The sequence below is a fragment of the Sinohyriopsis cumingii genome, chromosome 9 (genome assembly GCF_028554795.1).
Source record: "Sinohyriopsis cumingii isolate HCF-2022 chromosome 9, ASM2855479v2, whole genome shotgun sequence".
In the NCBI taxonomy this organism is placed as follows: domain Eukaryota; kingdom Metazoa; phylum Mollusca; class Bivalvia; order Unionida; family Unionidae; genus Sinohyriopsis; species Sinohyriopsis cumingii.
The window spans coordinates 9,816,887-9,833,819 of NC_142969.1; the positions used below are offsets into that span (position 1 = coordinate 9,816,887).

Here is a 16,933-nt window from a genome sequence, read left to right on the forward strand (position 1 = left end):
CTGACAAACGTAAGCAGACAAGTTGAACAATGCACTGGTTCTTGCCCTTCGCTCAGACAGTGTGGAGAGGCCAAGCATCCTGAGCATTTCGATCTACAATGCTTGTGTTGTTCTCGATTGTTATAGCCATTGTCACATTTCTCACAGTAATATCTGTATCCCAGGAATCCGGTGATAGTGGTAATGGTATCGAAATGGTCATCGTGATGATAGACGTGAATGTATTTTCCATCCTTAAAGTCTTTCCCTCGAAACAACAGAGGCCCACGCATTTCTTGAGGGTGCACTTTCAAGGTGTATCGTGGAGCTAAAATATCTTGCAATGTTTGCATCTCAGGAATGCCACAGGGTGTGTCTTTGGACCGTCCGGCTTGTTGTAACAGGAGTTCTGCTTCACTTCGTTGTTTGGCTCGGTCCGATTGTCGAATGTTCTCCCGGTCTTTTTTCCATTCTACCGTGTAGTTCTTGTTCGCATAGATTCGTCCCACCCCGATAGCCCTGGCTAAACACATATGGTCTTGAGAATTGTGAATTTGGACGAGGCTACGTTTAATGCTGCGAAGGTCGTTCACCAATAAGACCTTTTAGCGTCCGGTCCCTTGAGGAGGAGAGACGTGGGTCATAAACAGTGTGGCTTTTCCATCGGTGATGTCAAACTGGTCATTTGATTGTTGTACGTGTTGAATTTTGTCCATGACTTTGGAAGGGGTCAATTCTGCAGGGCTGCCAAACAGGGGATTTCAAGCCGTCGTGTTGTATGGAAAGTCTCAAGCGATCGTCTTCTTTGGCTTGACATTGTCGCTTGAGTGTGGTGAGCAAAGAATCCCACATCTCGGTGATGAACCCTTCTGCTTTCTCTAACGGTACCTCGGACTTGAAATTTTTAAACTTCACCCTGTATGTGTAAGCCGTGGTTCTAAATTTTCTAGAGGAGCGCTTTTCTGTCTCTCGAATGTCATAGTACTTTTCAGGGTTGACTAAGGGTGGTGAACTTTGTTTAGAGGAAGACTCTCTAGGGTTCGATTCTGGTTCACTCATCTCCTCTTCAAAATCACCGGCATGAATTTGTGTCAAGACTTCAGCTCTGGTACGAGGCGATAGATCACGTTTCTGCCTCTTACTTTCTTCTTCTTTCTTCTCAAATGAATTGGATCGTTTCATCTTGAGTGAAAAACGTCAAATGACTACAGTTTAAAAACCATGGACTAATTTATAGTCCTAGCAGACCAGCGTGTATGAAAGGGTGTGTGTCTTGTCCTTTCACTATTCATTTCACTCTCAAACCGAGCACAACGATGGAAGAGACTACCCAGATCGAACATTTCATCAGAGCGTTGCGAGGGGTCATTAGAAAATTCTCTTCAGACCAGCCGACGGACTACTCTCCTTCCTTGCGAGATAAAAGTCAAGATACTTGCTATATCTGTCAGAAGAAAGGGCCTTGGTCTTCAGAGTGTCCAGACCGTCAAAAAAGAAAAAAAGGGGTTAGAAAAGACAAAAGTCAAGATACCTGTTATTATTGTCAAGAAAAAGGACATTGGTCTCCAGATTGCCCAAAAAAGAAACAAAAGGAGTCAGAAGAAGAGAGGGATTCTTCAGAGGAAGAAGAGGAAGAAAGAAGACAAGTCTATTTACAAGAAGCAAAGAAAAAGAAACAGGAGAAGAAAAGAATTTAAGAAAGTGAGGAGGAAGAAGAGGAAAAGCCTGTGATGGTGAAGAAATTGAAAAAACAGAGAGACTAAACATTGAGACAGAAGAAGTGTATGAACTTTTTAAAGTGCTCTGTTGTGAATTGTGAATTGGATTGTTAATATTTATAAAAGAATAAATTAAGTATTAAAAGGTAAGTGTCTTTGGGTTTTGATTTTAAAATAAGAACGTACACTCACACACTCATACACAGACACGTACTATAGGGTAAAATGTTTGGGTTTTTTTTGAGTTATTGGCAACTGAAGGTCTATCTCTTTTCGAGAGCCATGGGTGGCCATGAAAAGGGCCTTTTTTTGGTGTAGGGGTGAGTTTAAGCAATGAACTTTAACTGTCTTAAGCCTTTGCCACGGCCGAGGCCTACTTCTGGACTGCGTACTGTTGATGATGATGATGATTTGGTTGAAATCACTAAGGGTGGTACGGTAGGCTTAGTCACAGGGTTGGAGTGTTTAGCTCGGGAAGGTCGTATTCTCTTCGGTCGTAATAAAGAAGTCTGATACATTTGTTTCAGACTTCTTAACTCCGCTAAAATGTCTAACAATACCGTGACCGTTTGATTTTCACACCCTTGTTTCTTTGCTGCTGCTGCTTCTTCTTCTTCTTGTTTTTTTCTTACCTCTTCTTCTTGCTGTTGTTGCTGTAGGAGAAAAGCTTGTTCCGCTTCCTTTTGCTGTTGTATAAATTTCTCCAATTCTTCTTTCTGTCTCTGTCTAAAATTCTCCACGTGCGGTAATGAAGAAGGTGACGAAGGTTCCGGAACAAATTCTTGCGAGGCAAGAAAATCCACAAAATCCCAATTCACCTCTTCTGAAAGTAAGTCCGGGTTCCCTTAGTAGTCTCCACCGTCGGTACACCCCAATTTATCGTTTTCTGAGTTTCCGTCATGTTGAAATAACTGTCGCATAGATTGACTGCACACAGGCGTTAGCGAATCTATATAGAATACGTGACGTCACAGACTGCTTTCTTCGGATTGGATGCGGGCTGACTGAATTTTGTAACGCGCGTTTGGATTGGTGAATGAACTCAATCCGTTTCAATCCTTCCTCTACCTATAAATAAGCGCAGTTCACTGCATTGATTCACCTGTTCTCGGCGCATCAAGATGTGGACCACAGTCGAATCATCAACCCTTGTTTCTTTGATGATGTTCAGGACGGACATACTAATGTATGTCCGATCCAAGTGGACAGTTGTCGACAGTTCAGACACCAGTCTGTGGATACGAAGAGTGTATGTGGAGAGACAAGGATGCCTCATGAGGACTCTGATTTATGGCCCTGGAGTAAGACGCAGCTTGAGGACAAGAAGATGGCGCAGATGCCCTTTATGTTAAGGGCATATTAATATAAATCCAAAGGCCATTTCAGGGCCAAACACATTTCTCGAAAAGCGATAGACTTTCAATTGCCTAGCCCATTTTTTTTTTCTTTTTGTTTAGAAAAAAATAGAGACCCCTCCCTGTTTCAATTTTCGCCTGTTCCATTTCCATAGACCCATCAGGTCGGGACCGTATTAAAATAGGGTCCCGACCCTGTTCCATTTCCCTTGAGGCTCAACTTACCCAAGATTTTTTTCCCATGTTAATTTTACATAGACCCTATACAGGCCCAGGGGTTTTTGTCCATGTTAAATTTACATAGACCCTATACAGGCCCAGGGTGATTAATGCTAAATTTACATAGACCCTATACCAGCCCAAGATTTTTGTCCATGTTAATTCCCATAGACCCTATAGTGGCCCAGAGGTTTTGTCCATGTTAAATTTACATAGACCCTATAGTGGCCCAGGGGTGTTTTTAATGCTAATTCTCATAGACCCTATAGTGGCCCCATTCACTACTTACATACTTACATACAAATAGACATACATACATACATACATACATACATACATACATACATGCATGCATGCATGCATACATACATACATACATACATACATACATACATATACATACATACATGCATACATAATATATACATACATACATACATACATACATAATATATACATACATACATGCATACATACATACATACATAGTTACATGCATACATACATACATACATACATACATATTTACATACATACATAAATACATACATACATACATACATACATACATGCATGCATACATACATACATACATAGATAGATAGATAGATAGATACATACATACATACATACATACATACATACATGCATACATACATACATACATACATACATACATACATACATACATAATATATGCATACATACATGCATACATACATACATACATACGTACATGCATACATAGATACATGCATACATACATACACACATACATACATACATATTTACATACATGCATACATACATATATACATACACACATACATACATACATACATGCATACATACATACATACATACATACATACATACATACATGCATGCATGCATGCATACATACATACATACATACATACATACATACATACATACAAAGAGACATACATACATACATACATAGATACATAGATACATACATACATACATACATACATTCTTCTCTAAACAGAGGTGTGTTTATTTAGTCCTGTAAGTTAACATTTAAACCATTCTTGTAATAGAGTGGAGTCAATTTACCGGTCCCTCTTGCAGACGACTGTTCATCGGCCGTTGCCCTTTGTTATTATTTATAACGATGCCCTGTGGGGTATATTGGCCATATTCCGATAGACGTGATCTTTGTCTTTGGGCAGATGAAACGAAAACTTGCCGCCAAATGTTGCTAGTTTTTTGTTCAAAAAGGTTCCAGTAGGTTTAGTAAGGAAAATTCCCACGGTCGCTGCCAATCAGGAAAGAGAATACTGTATAACAATTTCATGGGCTTAATTGGACCAATCAGTATCATATAAAGTTATATGTGAACATGTCGTATCAAAATTATTTCACCGCACACACTATATGTTAAGTATACTAACTATGTGATAACATTTATACGTCACCAAATCACATTCAATGTCATGACATTATTTTGAGACACAGTTGTAAATAAAAACATGTAAACGTTGTCGGGAAAGTTTGGGAAACGAAAATTCCTATGGTCGCAGCCAATTAATAATGAAAAAAAAAAAAAAAAAAAAAAAAAAAACGCAATGTTGAGACACTATCGTATATATACATATTTTAATCGCTAAATCAAATTGAATGTCATGACGTTATGTTGAGACATGTCATAAATGTACTTATCGCATAGTATGTGAAGTTTCATAATTTTGATATCACAACATGTTACAGATTACGTTTTGTGATTCTACTTGTTCCAAATAATACTTTGAAATTATTGTGCAGTATTATTTTTACTGATTGGCCGCAATCGTGAGAAAACTTTTTAAACCCTGCCCTCTGGAATTTTTAGCTTTCATTTAACATTTTTGACGGGCAGTTTTCGACTCGAGTCGCGAAAGGGAATTAAGGAAAATGATCTCGCCTGTCTGAATATAGCATTCGCCCCCCCCCCCCCCCCCATCCCCGGGCCTTATTTTATCACGTATAACGTCATGGTAAGAAAACTGGCGTAAAATGTCAAGACAAGAACAACAACAAATAAAACTATGGGGTATAGCTCAGTTGATAGAGGATGTATAGGGTGGGGATGGAGGGCGCAGTATACCTGTGGCAAAGAATCCACCCTATATACAAGCGTGGTTTAAATATTAACTTACAGAAGTAAACACATCACCTCTGTTCACAGAAGACTGTGGACATAAACCGGTCTCCTAAATGACAGAACTTTATACAACCACAACAAATTTATGATACAAATATGTGATGCGATTCTGACTCGAAAAGAAAATTGTTTACGTCTTCTCTTGTCTACTATTCCAAATCAAATACTGCTGCAAATATCTGGTCACGAAGACATGACAGCAAATAATGGAATTTCTGCATCCAGTTATCACCTTTTCACATGAAGATCTCAACAATTTAATGTTAAGCTGTGAAAGTGACACTTTAAGGTAAACAATCTACTGTACTCCAACAGGTACTGTGTCAAACAATGTGACATCACACGCATTAGACAGTCTGTGTTGAAAAATGTTTTTGTCTTTCAAAATTGTTCTTTTATTAGGAAAGGACGCTTGTTCTTTGATTTGTAGTTGGTATACAAATATAATCTACTTTTAAACGTTAATACTATTTCAACTTTGTTTGGGACTGTTTTTTTACGCACCAAAAAATGAATGGTACATCATCTGTCAGAATGAATGATATTATTATTCGTTCGTCTTTCTGGATTAATAATTTCCACTGAAATACAAACTGTGTGATAAATGGGCAATGATTAAATATTGAAGTTATGAGACTCGTTGAATATTGTCCAGTTTGGGTTCCCATCACACGCATACTACTTATTAGAGGATTGCAAAGTGAGACAAAAGAAGACGTATGCACACTATAAATCTAAACATACGTATGCACTATCACACTATAAATCTAAACATACGTATGCACTATCACGCATGGAGTGAAAAGGAGACAAGAACGAACTCATATATAAAAACAGTCACTGGCTTACTTGCACATCCAAACACTAACAATGGGTTATTTGTAAATTCTGTATGAAGTCTATTGTTGCTTAAGCGATGAATGAACTGTGACCAATGAAGGTGGGTATAGCATTTTTGTCGTGTTGGATAGAAAAAGTTTGAATGTAATGTGGCCGACATACATTCATTATAAAAGTGAGTGTGTTTATGTTTGAATATCCCATCCATGCTAATCAAACACCAGTGATGTACTGTCCAAAACCATAACAAAGTCATAAAGCCACGATTGGATTGTCCAATGCACATTGATCTACAATCCAACACCCCATATCTCTAAGCAACATATCATAGTAAATGACCACTACCAATGATTTACCATCAATCGCCCGTATCATCACGACTTCGACTGACCATCATTCAGTCATCTATTATTCAAACCCTACGTTTAGTATCAACATCTCAGATTTACTATCCAACATGCCCTTAGAACGACCAATGCTTCATACCTACTAACCAGTGGTAGGATACAAAATAATGGAGATGAACATTCTGAGATTAAACTCAGGTTTTCAGATTTACCTTTTCAATTTTCGTTTATAAATTAGGTTTCTCGTAGTTTCATCTTTTAGTATTTCTTATTTTAAATTTTCATATAATCTTTTAAAAATTTTAAAGTGTTATATTTTAATTTTGGTTTTCCTTTGATATTTTCTTTTTTTCATCTCCACATTTTTATTTCCAAAGTTTTCTTTTTATCTTTAATTTTTATTTTTTATATTCAAGGTTATTTTAAATTTTCATTTTAATCTCAGTTTTTAAGTGTCATTTTAATTTGTCAAATTTGCATTTCAATTTTTAAATTTGAAATATATTTAATTTAATTCTCATTTTCAATGTAAGATTTTCACTTTCCAGTTTCAGACGTGGTTTGATTTTTTTAAATATATATTTTATTTTCAGTTTTTAATTTTAAATATTTTATCTATTTTTTTCTTCAAATTTTGTTCTTTTAATTTTTGATCAAAATTTTAAACAGATATTTTCTTTTCCAATATCTTGAAATTTGATTTTCAATTTTAATTTCGAATTTGGGTTTATGATGTTAACTTTAGACTTTTAATATGATTAGTTTGCAGTGGATACGTCCTTTATTCAAATTTATATCATGACCACTGATGCTGTTGAAACAGAATGAGGGAAATGACTTTAATTTTGGCTTTGTACGACCTTTTTTTTAATTATATTCCTTGCAGAGAACAGAAGGAAGAGTTAGACACAACAAGAAGAGAAAAGAAAGGAAAGTTGTAATACTGAACAGAGGGAAGAGAGCGAAAACAAAACTTTGGCCGACATTTAGGCAGAGTTAAAACACTCGAGAGAGAGGTGCATCAAATTACTTTGAAGAAACCTCAAAGCAGGAATCTAACTGTTATGTATATTCAATTTGCATTGTTGTTTGTTACTTTATTAAGCTTTTTTAATTTTCATTATATGCTGTGGATAATGTATTTTGGACATGACCTTATCCCAAATCAAGTATATTTTTTACTTGGCCTGGATCATTGAATTTGGGAAAATTAGTAAAAATAAATTATTTGTTGAATTTTGCAAAGTTTGTTACTTCTCACTCTTTTTGATTATATACTTTAAGACCACAAGGTGGTAATATCAACATACACCTAAACCCTCGACTACCAAGACCCTCGACTACCAAGACCCTTGACTACCAAGACCCTCGACTACCAAGACCCTCTACTACCAAGACCCTTGACTACCAAGACCCTTGACTACCAAGACCATTGACTACCAAGACCCCCAACTACCAAGACTTTCAACTACCAAGACCCTCGACTACCAAGACCCTTGACTACCAAGACCCTCGACTACCAAGACCCTCTACTACCAAGACCCTTGACTACCAAGACCATTGACTACCAAGACCCCAAACTACCAAGACTTTCAACTACCAAGACCCTCGACTACCAAGACCCTTGACTACCAAGACCCTCGACTACCAAGACCATTGACTACCAAGACTCTCGACTACCAAAACCCTCAACTACCAAGACCCTCGACTACCAAGACCCTTGACCACCAAGACACATGACTACCAAGTCCCTCGACTACCAAGACGTTAGGAACAGCGACAAGCACGAACGCTAAACGTGGTAAGAAGTTGCAGTACATAATAACAAATCCTTGATCTTAATCAAATCAAACGGTTCTTTTGAGAGTCACCTAATAGTCTTGAAAAGTCAGACTATTTAATGAAATTAAAATCAACTAAAATCAAATACATCAATAAAATATGTGTGTGTGTGTGTGTGTTCCTATCCATGCATAAGAAAAGAGACAAAAGAAACCAAAACAGAATAAGAAACAGAAACAGCGATAAAATAATTAGTTTTGTGCAAAAACCTTACAACAATTATTGCCTCTTTTATTGATCATATTTTATTCATAGCATTAAATGTAAAACAAAAAGTATTATAAAACACGTTTGTTTTCATAGAGGATTTATAGGAATGGGTTTTTGTTTGGACTGTAAACGTAGGCAAATACCTATTCTTAATCGTGTCTTTGTTTTCAATTCATCCTATTTAATACGTAACATGCATACCTTCCATGTCACAACCTTACAGGAAACCTCAGTGTCACACCAAACTCTGAGGTAGCTCGACAATGTAGCAGACTAACTCTATTGTTATTATTCATAGTTCACATTTCATCAACTGCGCGAAAAACAAACAAACAAACAAACAAACCAAACAAAAAACACACACATAAACCCCCAAAGCAAAACAAAACAACCTGCAAAACAAACCAAAACGACAACAAATACCCTTCGCCCCCGAACCCTTCCCCAATAAAATAATGTGAAATGAAACGCAATGAACAATATTCGATAAGTCCAGTCAGTGTACAAGTCTACGGAGGAAAAAAAGTAAATTTTTAACAAACAAAAACTTAGAAGGGAGAGTAGTTTTCTTTCAAGGGGGATGGTGGGGTGTTAGGGGTATTTCATTACTTGCTAAGGGCTAATAGGATGTTATAAAAGAGATAGGGAAGTTAGTTTTGTTTATAAGGGATTTATATTATATTTTTTTACCTCTTCCATTACATCCTCTCTTTCTGTGGTCGTTAGATGTGTTGGTGTTGGCCACTTAATAAAGGCCCGTTGGATAATAAGTGTAGCTTTAAAATAAGATGTCTTCTCTTGTTGCCATGGAGACCGATATTGTTAATCCTATAAATATTTTCTAACAGGATTTCATGTCTTGCCCCAGCTTGCCCTCTCCCCTCCAATGGACAACATTTTCTCATCTTGTTTCCATTTCGTAACATAACGCTCAACCAGAAGGGTCTTTCAAACATAGGATTTCCAACGTCTCCCCAGAAAGTCAATTTCCCAATGTTAATACTATGGCGGGAGTCAGAAATGTTAAATCCCGTCAGAGGCCATGAAGCTGCTTTTGAGGGTAGATCGCCACACTATGCTATATTTTTACGAATAAAGAGTTGTGTACACCTTAGATGCTGTATGTTTAAACGGTCATATGCTTAAACACGTTTTTTTTGTGTCTATCTCTACGCATACACGGATATGTATGTATATGTATGTATAAAAGTGAAATATTCTAGAAACTCAGTACTAGTATTAGGACAGTGTAGATATTTGAAAAGAGAAACCAAAGTTAGAAATCAACCATTCTCTTCTCCCCGTACCCAGTCTCATCCCCGCATCTCGTCTCCCATCGAGTAAATCAACAAAATCATACACATCCATAACATCAGTATAAATTTCCTTTCAGCGGTTCGTTTAAACACACAATAGGCACTGAATTAAGACTGGCAAATCGGGCACTGTTCCACGTGTGGAGCATAAACTATTATTGAGAATTATAGAGAGCGATAGAAGTGGGGCTGTGGATGATATAGTATTATTGTTCCAAGCTGCGTCGAGGAAGCGAAAGTTGTATTTGTGAAGATACGCACAGATTTCTAAGGAGTAGTGAGCGTTATATCCGGGAACATATACATAAATTAGGTAAGTACCGCACATATTTTTCTTTATAATAGTTTTCCTGGAAGAATTCGGATTGTTGCATATTTTTTTTATGAAGTTATTTATGCCACATGCATAAAAATGACATGGCTTTTAAAGTGTTAGTTGAAAATAATTTGATATTCCAACATTTGTGATGCATCAATTTGTCATTGTGTAGTAAGAAGCATATCATGTCGCTCTCAGTGATGAATTGTCACTTATTGATCATTAATGAGATAAGAAAGAAAACCGAAAAATATTACTAATTACCGTTTGCTAAATGAATCAAACGTGTTACACAATATTTTCAAATCTCTCTCCCTCTCTCTCTCTCTATTTCTCTCTCTCTCTCTCTCTCTCTCTCTCTCTCTCTCACACACACACACACACACACACTCCTTATGGAAAATACGTTGAAATCTGCAGACACATAATAATTTTGAGTTGGATGAAACCTGTTAACATGAACTTGCACCAAATAATCTTGAAGAATCCAAGTGCTTATGAATGTGTACACTTTAGATGGTGTGCTTTTACATTGTTAAACGATACTAGTGATGGCCTGTCGGGCGGGTAAATGTGTAAAATTCTCTCTCTCTCTCTCTCTCTCTCTCCCTTTCTCTCTCTCTCTCTCTCTCTCTCTGGATCTAAGACGGTTGTTAAACTGACAGACTATTAGATAAATAAAGAAACCGCTTGAGGATGATAAAACAATGCTATGGTCGTTGTTCCCCTCCCCTAGCACACACACACACACACACACACAAAGAGCTAGTGCTTCAGTTCACATGCCTTTGAAATTCAATAACTGAATAAAGAACATGTCAGTTTATTTCGGATGGGGACAAAATTATAGGCAACTGTGACAACGAATTTACTAGGTAGGTGTAACGCATAATAAAAGCTCGTCCTTTTCGATGTCATTCAAAACATTTGTAAAAGTAATCCTACCTTGTCTAATATACTGAGTGTTAATCAGCCGTTTTAAGTGGTAGCATATGCTGTAAGGGTGGCAGTTCCAGAGTAATTGTTGTTGCAACAACATGAAAACATGTCTGTGGGACTCCATTTCCAAGGTGAAATAATGAAAGGAGATACTTCGTTTTTCTTCACTCATTTAACAGGATGTCAGCATTTTACTTATGAAGGTCAGAACCGAGTGTGAAATGAATTTATAGCTTTGTAAACAGTGAAGGATTTCACTGTTCTGAATAAAACATTTCGGATTGAAGTACTTGCTGACTTTGCTGCTGTGTACACGTGACCTTAACTTTAGAAATGGATACCCACGGACGTTTTCATATTGTTTCAACAGTGATTTTTAATTCTTAATATTTACTTCTTTATAAAGAGATGTTGAGGATGCACATAAAGAGCATCACTACAAAAGTTCTCATATATGTTACCACATAAAAAATGACATCGTAGACTTTTGGAAATAAATTTGTAAGCATCATTAGTCTGGAGGCTTCTTCTTGATGTTAAATAAGCTGAACAGTGTCTGCGACGTGTGAAGCAAAGTACTGACATAAAATGCGTAATTTACGTGTCTGCATTATACTGTACAATGCAGCCATAATTTTATCTGACAATCTGAAACTACAGAGATGATATCACGTTTATTGGCATATAAACTCTCGGAGTATTTCAGTGATGTTCCTAAATCCTTATGTAACATGACTGGGTTTACAACTGTAGATAAATGTGACAGTTTTAAAAAGATTTTGTTTTTGTTGTGGAAATCATATACGGTTGTATAGATGTATTTCTACACACACGCAAACGTCAAGCATCGGGATATATTGTACTGCCTACGTCTGTCTGTCTGTCCATCTGTCAATTATCACATCTCTTTCTAAACAACTGAATAGAAGATGGGTATTATTCTTAGACATCCCCGTCCCCTACGGTATTAAAAATGTAAAATATAAAGAAAATATAAATAATAACAATTCCTTCTTTGCATATCATTTCATTACCAATAATATAAGCTCTCTCTCTCTCTCTATCACACACATACACACACACACACACACACACACACATGTTTTATATATATATATATATATATATATATATATATATATATATATATATATATATATATATATATATAGTTTTCAATTATGAGAGCAAAGGTACGGTCATTTTAAAGTCCGACTGTACAGGGCGGTTGAGTCAATACAGGGCACATTTTGACTGTAAGGAGCCGCTTATCGAACAATGTACATTCTGGTTGTACTCATCCGTTGCACTACATAGGGTACAGTCTGGCTGTACCCAGCCGATTATTAAATATCCGTTATTATCTGGCTCATTGAACATAACGTACAGTATGGCTGTACGGAACCATTCATTTTAAAGTCTGGCTGTACGAAACCCCTGATTCAATGTAGGACATAGTCTGACTGTTATGAGCCGTTCATTGAATAGAATATAGCCAGTGAATATGGCGCCATTTAATTAAATTCAGACTGTACGGAGCAGCTGATTCAGTGTAGGGTACAGTCTGGCTGTACAGAACCGTTATAATAAGATATTGAATATAGGGTACACAGTACGGCTGTATGAAGCCACTCAGTTTTAGGTCTGGCTAACTCATTGTGGGGTACTGGCTGGCTGTACAGGACCGCTAACTCAATGCGGGGTACTGGCTGACTGTACAGCACTGCTAACTCAATGCGGGGTACTGGCTGGCTGTATAGAACCGCTAATTCCATGTGATGTACGGTCTGGCTCTTACAGAACCGCTTATTAGATATTGAAAATGGGGGCATCATTATAAATATTTGCTTTAAATGTATTCTTAATAAAATGGTTTGCGGTCATGTCTGGCAGTGTACATGCATGATATAAAAGTCTGATTTGTTCTGTAGTATATTCGTTTGTTCTAACATTCTAGTGTGGCTCATTTCTTTATTAATATAATTGGAAATATTTGAACTTCTTATTACGCATCAGTATCACTTGAAAAATTAACAAAGTTTCTTTTGTTTTGGTCTCGATTCCAAGCTTATATTTTACTTTATTACGTAGATATTTAAATATCATGTTTCTTGCATTAAGTTTTTAGATGAAGTTTGTATTTCGAAAAGGCTTTATCTCTGTTGGGTTTGTGTTATCACCACGTATTATTATGAATATAAAGGATTTTGTTTACCACTTTGTAGAAGCTAATCATACCTTTTTCACAAGTTGCAGAAGATATGCGTCCACTGGGAATTCAACCACATGAAATCAGAGTCAACGTGACCAAATTTTGCGAATGTCTCTGTACCGCAATATATTTGCACTGTAGTTGGTACTAAATACTCTAACGCTGTTTTTCCAAAAATAAACACGATTTATTTTAAAAATTGCAGTAAACAAAATATGTTTACATGACATTCGCTATGCAATAATGTCTGAAATGAATAGCTTGAACATGCTAAGCTTGATAGAATAGCACAATATTTCCTATGTTTTACCTGAAAAATATGGCAGGTCGCATCCATGTGCGACTGTAAAGGATGTTACTATGGCAACGCACTCTCTAGGACATGGTGTTAGTCTCATCTGATACAATGACAATCCCTGCAGTGGGAAATCACGCTCTCAAGTGGCCGCCATTTTGGTGACGGAATCAAAGAACATTTTTCGCAGACCTAATTATAGCGCTGAACGGACCAAAACTGAAATAATGTTTCCTTCGATTGTGGCGGGAAGTATAGTAAAAACTAATACAGAAGGCTTGCAGGATTTTATTCCAAATAGGAATAATTGTATTAAATAAAACTGAGAATATTGTGTACCATTTTTGTAAGTCTTTGGTATGACTCGGCCAGCGATCGAACCCACGACCTCTTGCATCCGAGGCGGACGCTCTAACCACTAGGCCACCAGAGCGGTATATACTAAGGTACGAGTCAGTCAAAAATGCGTGTTGTGTAGTAGATGTGGGCTGCTCGATAGTATATCACTGGCTTTTGGTCACACTCAGGATATGTTGAAGGTATAGTTTGGGTGTTGAATATTCGATTATTGGGTGTTGACAAATCTAACGGCGTGCTGACGGTATAGTATATTTGTTGGATAGTAGAGCTCAGTTTGCTGGTCACTCAGAATGGATTATTATATATATTAGGCGTTGGGTGATGCAGTGGCGTCACTCGGGTTGGTGTCACCCAGTGCGGTAGCTCATGGTGTCACCCCCATGGTCCTCCTTCCGTAACAGACCATACAGAATCCTTAGTAATGTCATTTTGGTGTCACCCCCTCTGATGGTGTCACCCGGTGCAGTCCGCACCCCTTGCATCCCCCTAGCGACGCCACTGCTGTGCCTGCTAGTCATGTATTTAACTATGATCGGTTATCCGCTTATGAAATCCGACTAGACCGAGCAGTGTGTGCTCTGTAAAATTTGCAATTTTTCATTTTGGTGTCACCCCTCTGAGATGGTGTCACCCGGTGCGGTCCGCACCCCCCGCACCCCCCTAGCGACGTCACTGGGGTGATGGAAGGTGCATTACTTTGAACTAGTTATTCCAATGGCGTGTTAATAGTGCATAGTTTGAATAGTTCATAAATATATATTGATCACTCTAAGAATGTTCTGATCGTATATTTCGTCAGTGTGTGTGTGTGTGTGTGTGTGTGTGTGTGTGTTGATAGTAGAACAACAGGTATTGATCATTTGAAGGGAGTGTTAATGGTATGGTGAGTGGGTGTTTTGTTATAGTAGATCACTATACATTGGTCACTCTGACGACGTGGTGATATTATAGTGTCGGTACTGTAGAGTACATCACTGGGTAATGGTAACTGAAAACGGCGTGATTGATAGTAGTTCTCGGTTGCTGGATATTAGGTCACTGATTATTGGTCAGGAGCTAGTGATGCTGGATAGTAGGTCACTGATTATTGGTCAGGAGCTAGTGATGCTGGATAGTAGGTCACTGATTATTGGTCAGGAGCTGGTGATGCAAGTCAGCATGTATATGTGTTAAATTTCCAAAAGTTTAATAGTAACCTAACTGCCATTGCTAAATGTGGATAAGAAGTATAACGATCAAACTATTCACTCATTATTCTACATAGACAATAGTTTTCTTTTATGCCAAATCTGGAGACAAAACATGGACATAATATTTACCTTTTAGAACGAGAGATGGATTCCAAACTCAACATAGATTATATTGCTTTTAGTTTTGGCACTGACACTACAATAATTTCAGATAGCCTACAAATTTCATAAAACCAAATTTTCAGCAGCGCACATTTTAGGGAGAAATAGACCCGACATTTACTGTTGCAGTAGAATAACATTTAGTTAGTAAAGAAACTGAAATTAACTCTCATTACGACATGATTTAGTGACAAAACTGACTTTTAACCTTGCAGTATGGCACAATTTAGTGACTATACTGAAAATAACTGTCGCAGTAGCAGATAGGGACTTCATGTACTCAAGAGGGCACACATACATAGTTTCAATCTGTAGAGATGGAAGAGCAATAACAGATGACAACTGTGATCAGTGTTGTAAAGATTACTGTTGTAACTTGAAAAGGTAATTATTTAAGACCACAGTTGCTATAAACAATTGTTATAGTTGATTACAGTAACAATTGTTCTGTCACACTGAAGCAATCAATTACAACTATAATCCTGATAAAGTGTCATTGATAAATTCACGTTTTACATAGAACAGTGTTCTTCGCACTAAGAGTTCAGCGTAATACATTTAATACTAATTTTGAACAACCAACTTTACAACAGCTGTAAACAAATCTAATTTTGTTCTCTTTGTTTACCTCTGTTATTATAGTCGTGCTGTTATGATGCAAATTGCCAATTGTAACTAGTACGAATAGTAATTGTAATTTAAACATAATTATATCTATGCATTACTGTTATGCTTAAAAGTTTATATTTCAAGTAGTCAATTATCTAATTGATTGTTTGAATAATTAATCACTTTGCAACACTGACTGTGATCAATATAAGTAAAGGGCATTGCATTACTGAGTGTCACAAGAAAGTATAAAAGTGATAACAGGTGAAAACAGATTAACTCATTCCAGCTATTTCACTGTGGTTCCAGTGGCGTCACTCGGGTTGGTGTCACCCAGTGCGGTAGCTCATGGTGTCACCCCAATGGTCCTCCTTCCGTAACAGACCATACAGAATCCTTAGTAATGTCATTTTGGTGTCACCCCCTCTGATGGTGTCACCTGGTGCAGTCCGCACCCCCCGCATCCCCCTAGCGACGCCACTGTGTGGTTCCTATTCAAGAGAATTTACTTAAATATGCAAGCGTCTATGTCTAGCTTTTTTACAAAACAAATCCCCCCATGGATATGATATTCAAACACACAAACATACACAAATTATAATGAAGGGGTTGGGTATTTGATTAATTTGGCAATCATATTAGTAGTAAGTTGTTTCCAAGACATCAACGCATGCTGTGAAAAGAGCAGTTGGGTTTTGAACAATTGTGAAAATAACAAAATTAGCTGTAACTCTTATACCCATTTACAGAGTCCACTGTGATGTATTAGTAATGATAGATGCAGCCGCTTCCCATCCGGAGAGAGAGAGAGAGAGAGAGAGAGAGAGAGAGAGAGAAAGAGAGAGAGAGAATTT

General features: G+C 37.2%; 1 protein-coding gene across 2 annotated transcripts in view; it reads left to right on the forward strand.

Annotated features, from left to right (window-relative positions):
• Positions 1-10,130: 10,130 nt before the first annotated feature.
• LOC149791253 (FMRFamide receptor-like) overlaps positions 10,131-16,933 on the forward strand; it is a 549,532-nt gene continuing 542,729 nt past the window's right edge. For both annotated transcript variants that reach the window (XR_016423330.1, XM_089969739.1), the window contains exon 1: positions 10,131-10,306. The gene's annotated coding sequence lies outside the window, so the exon portion shown is untranslated. The remainder of the gene's footprint in view (positions 10,307-16,933) is intronic.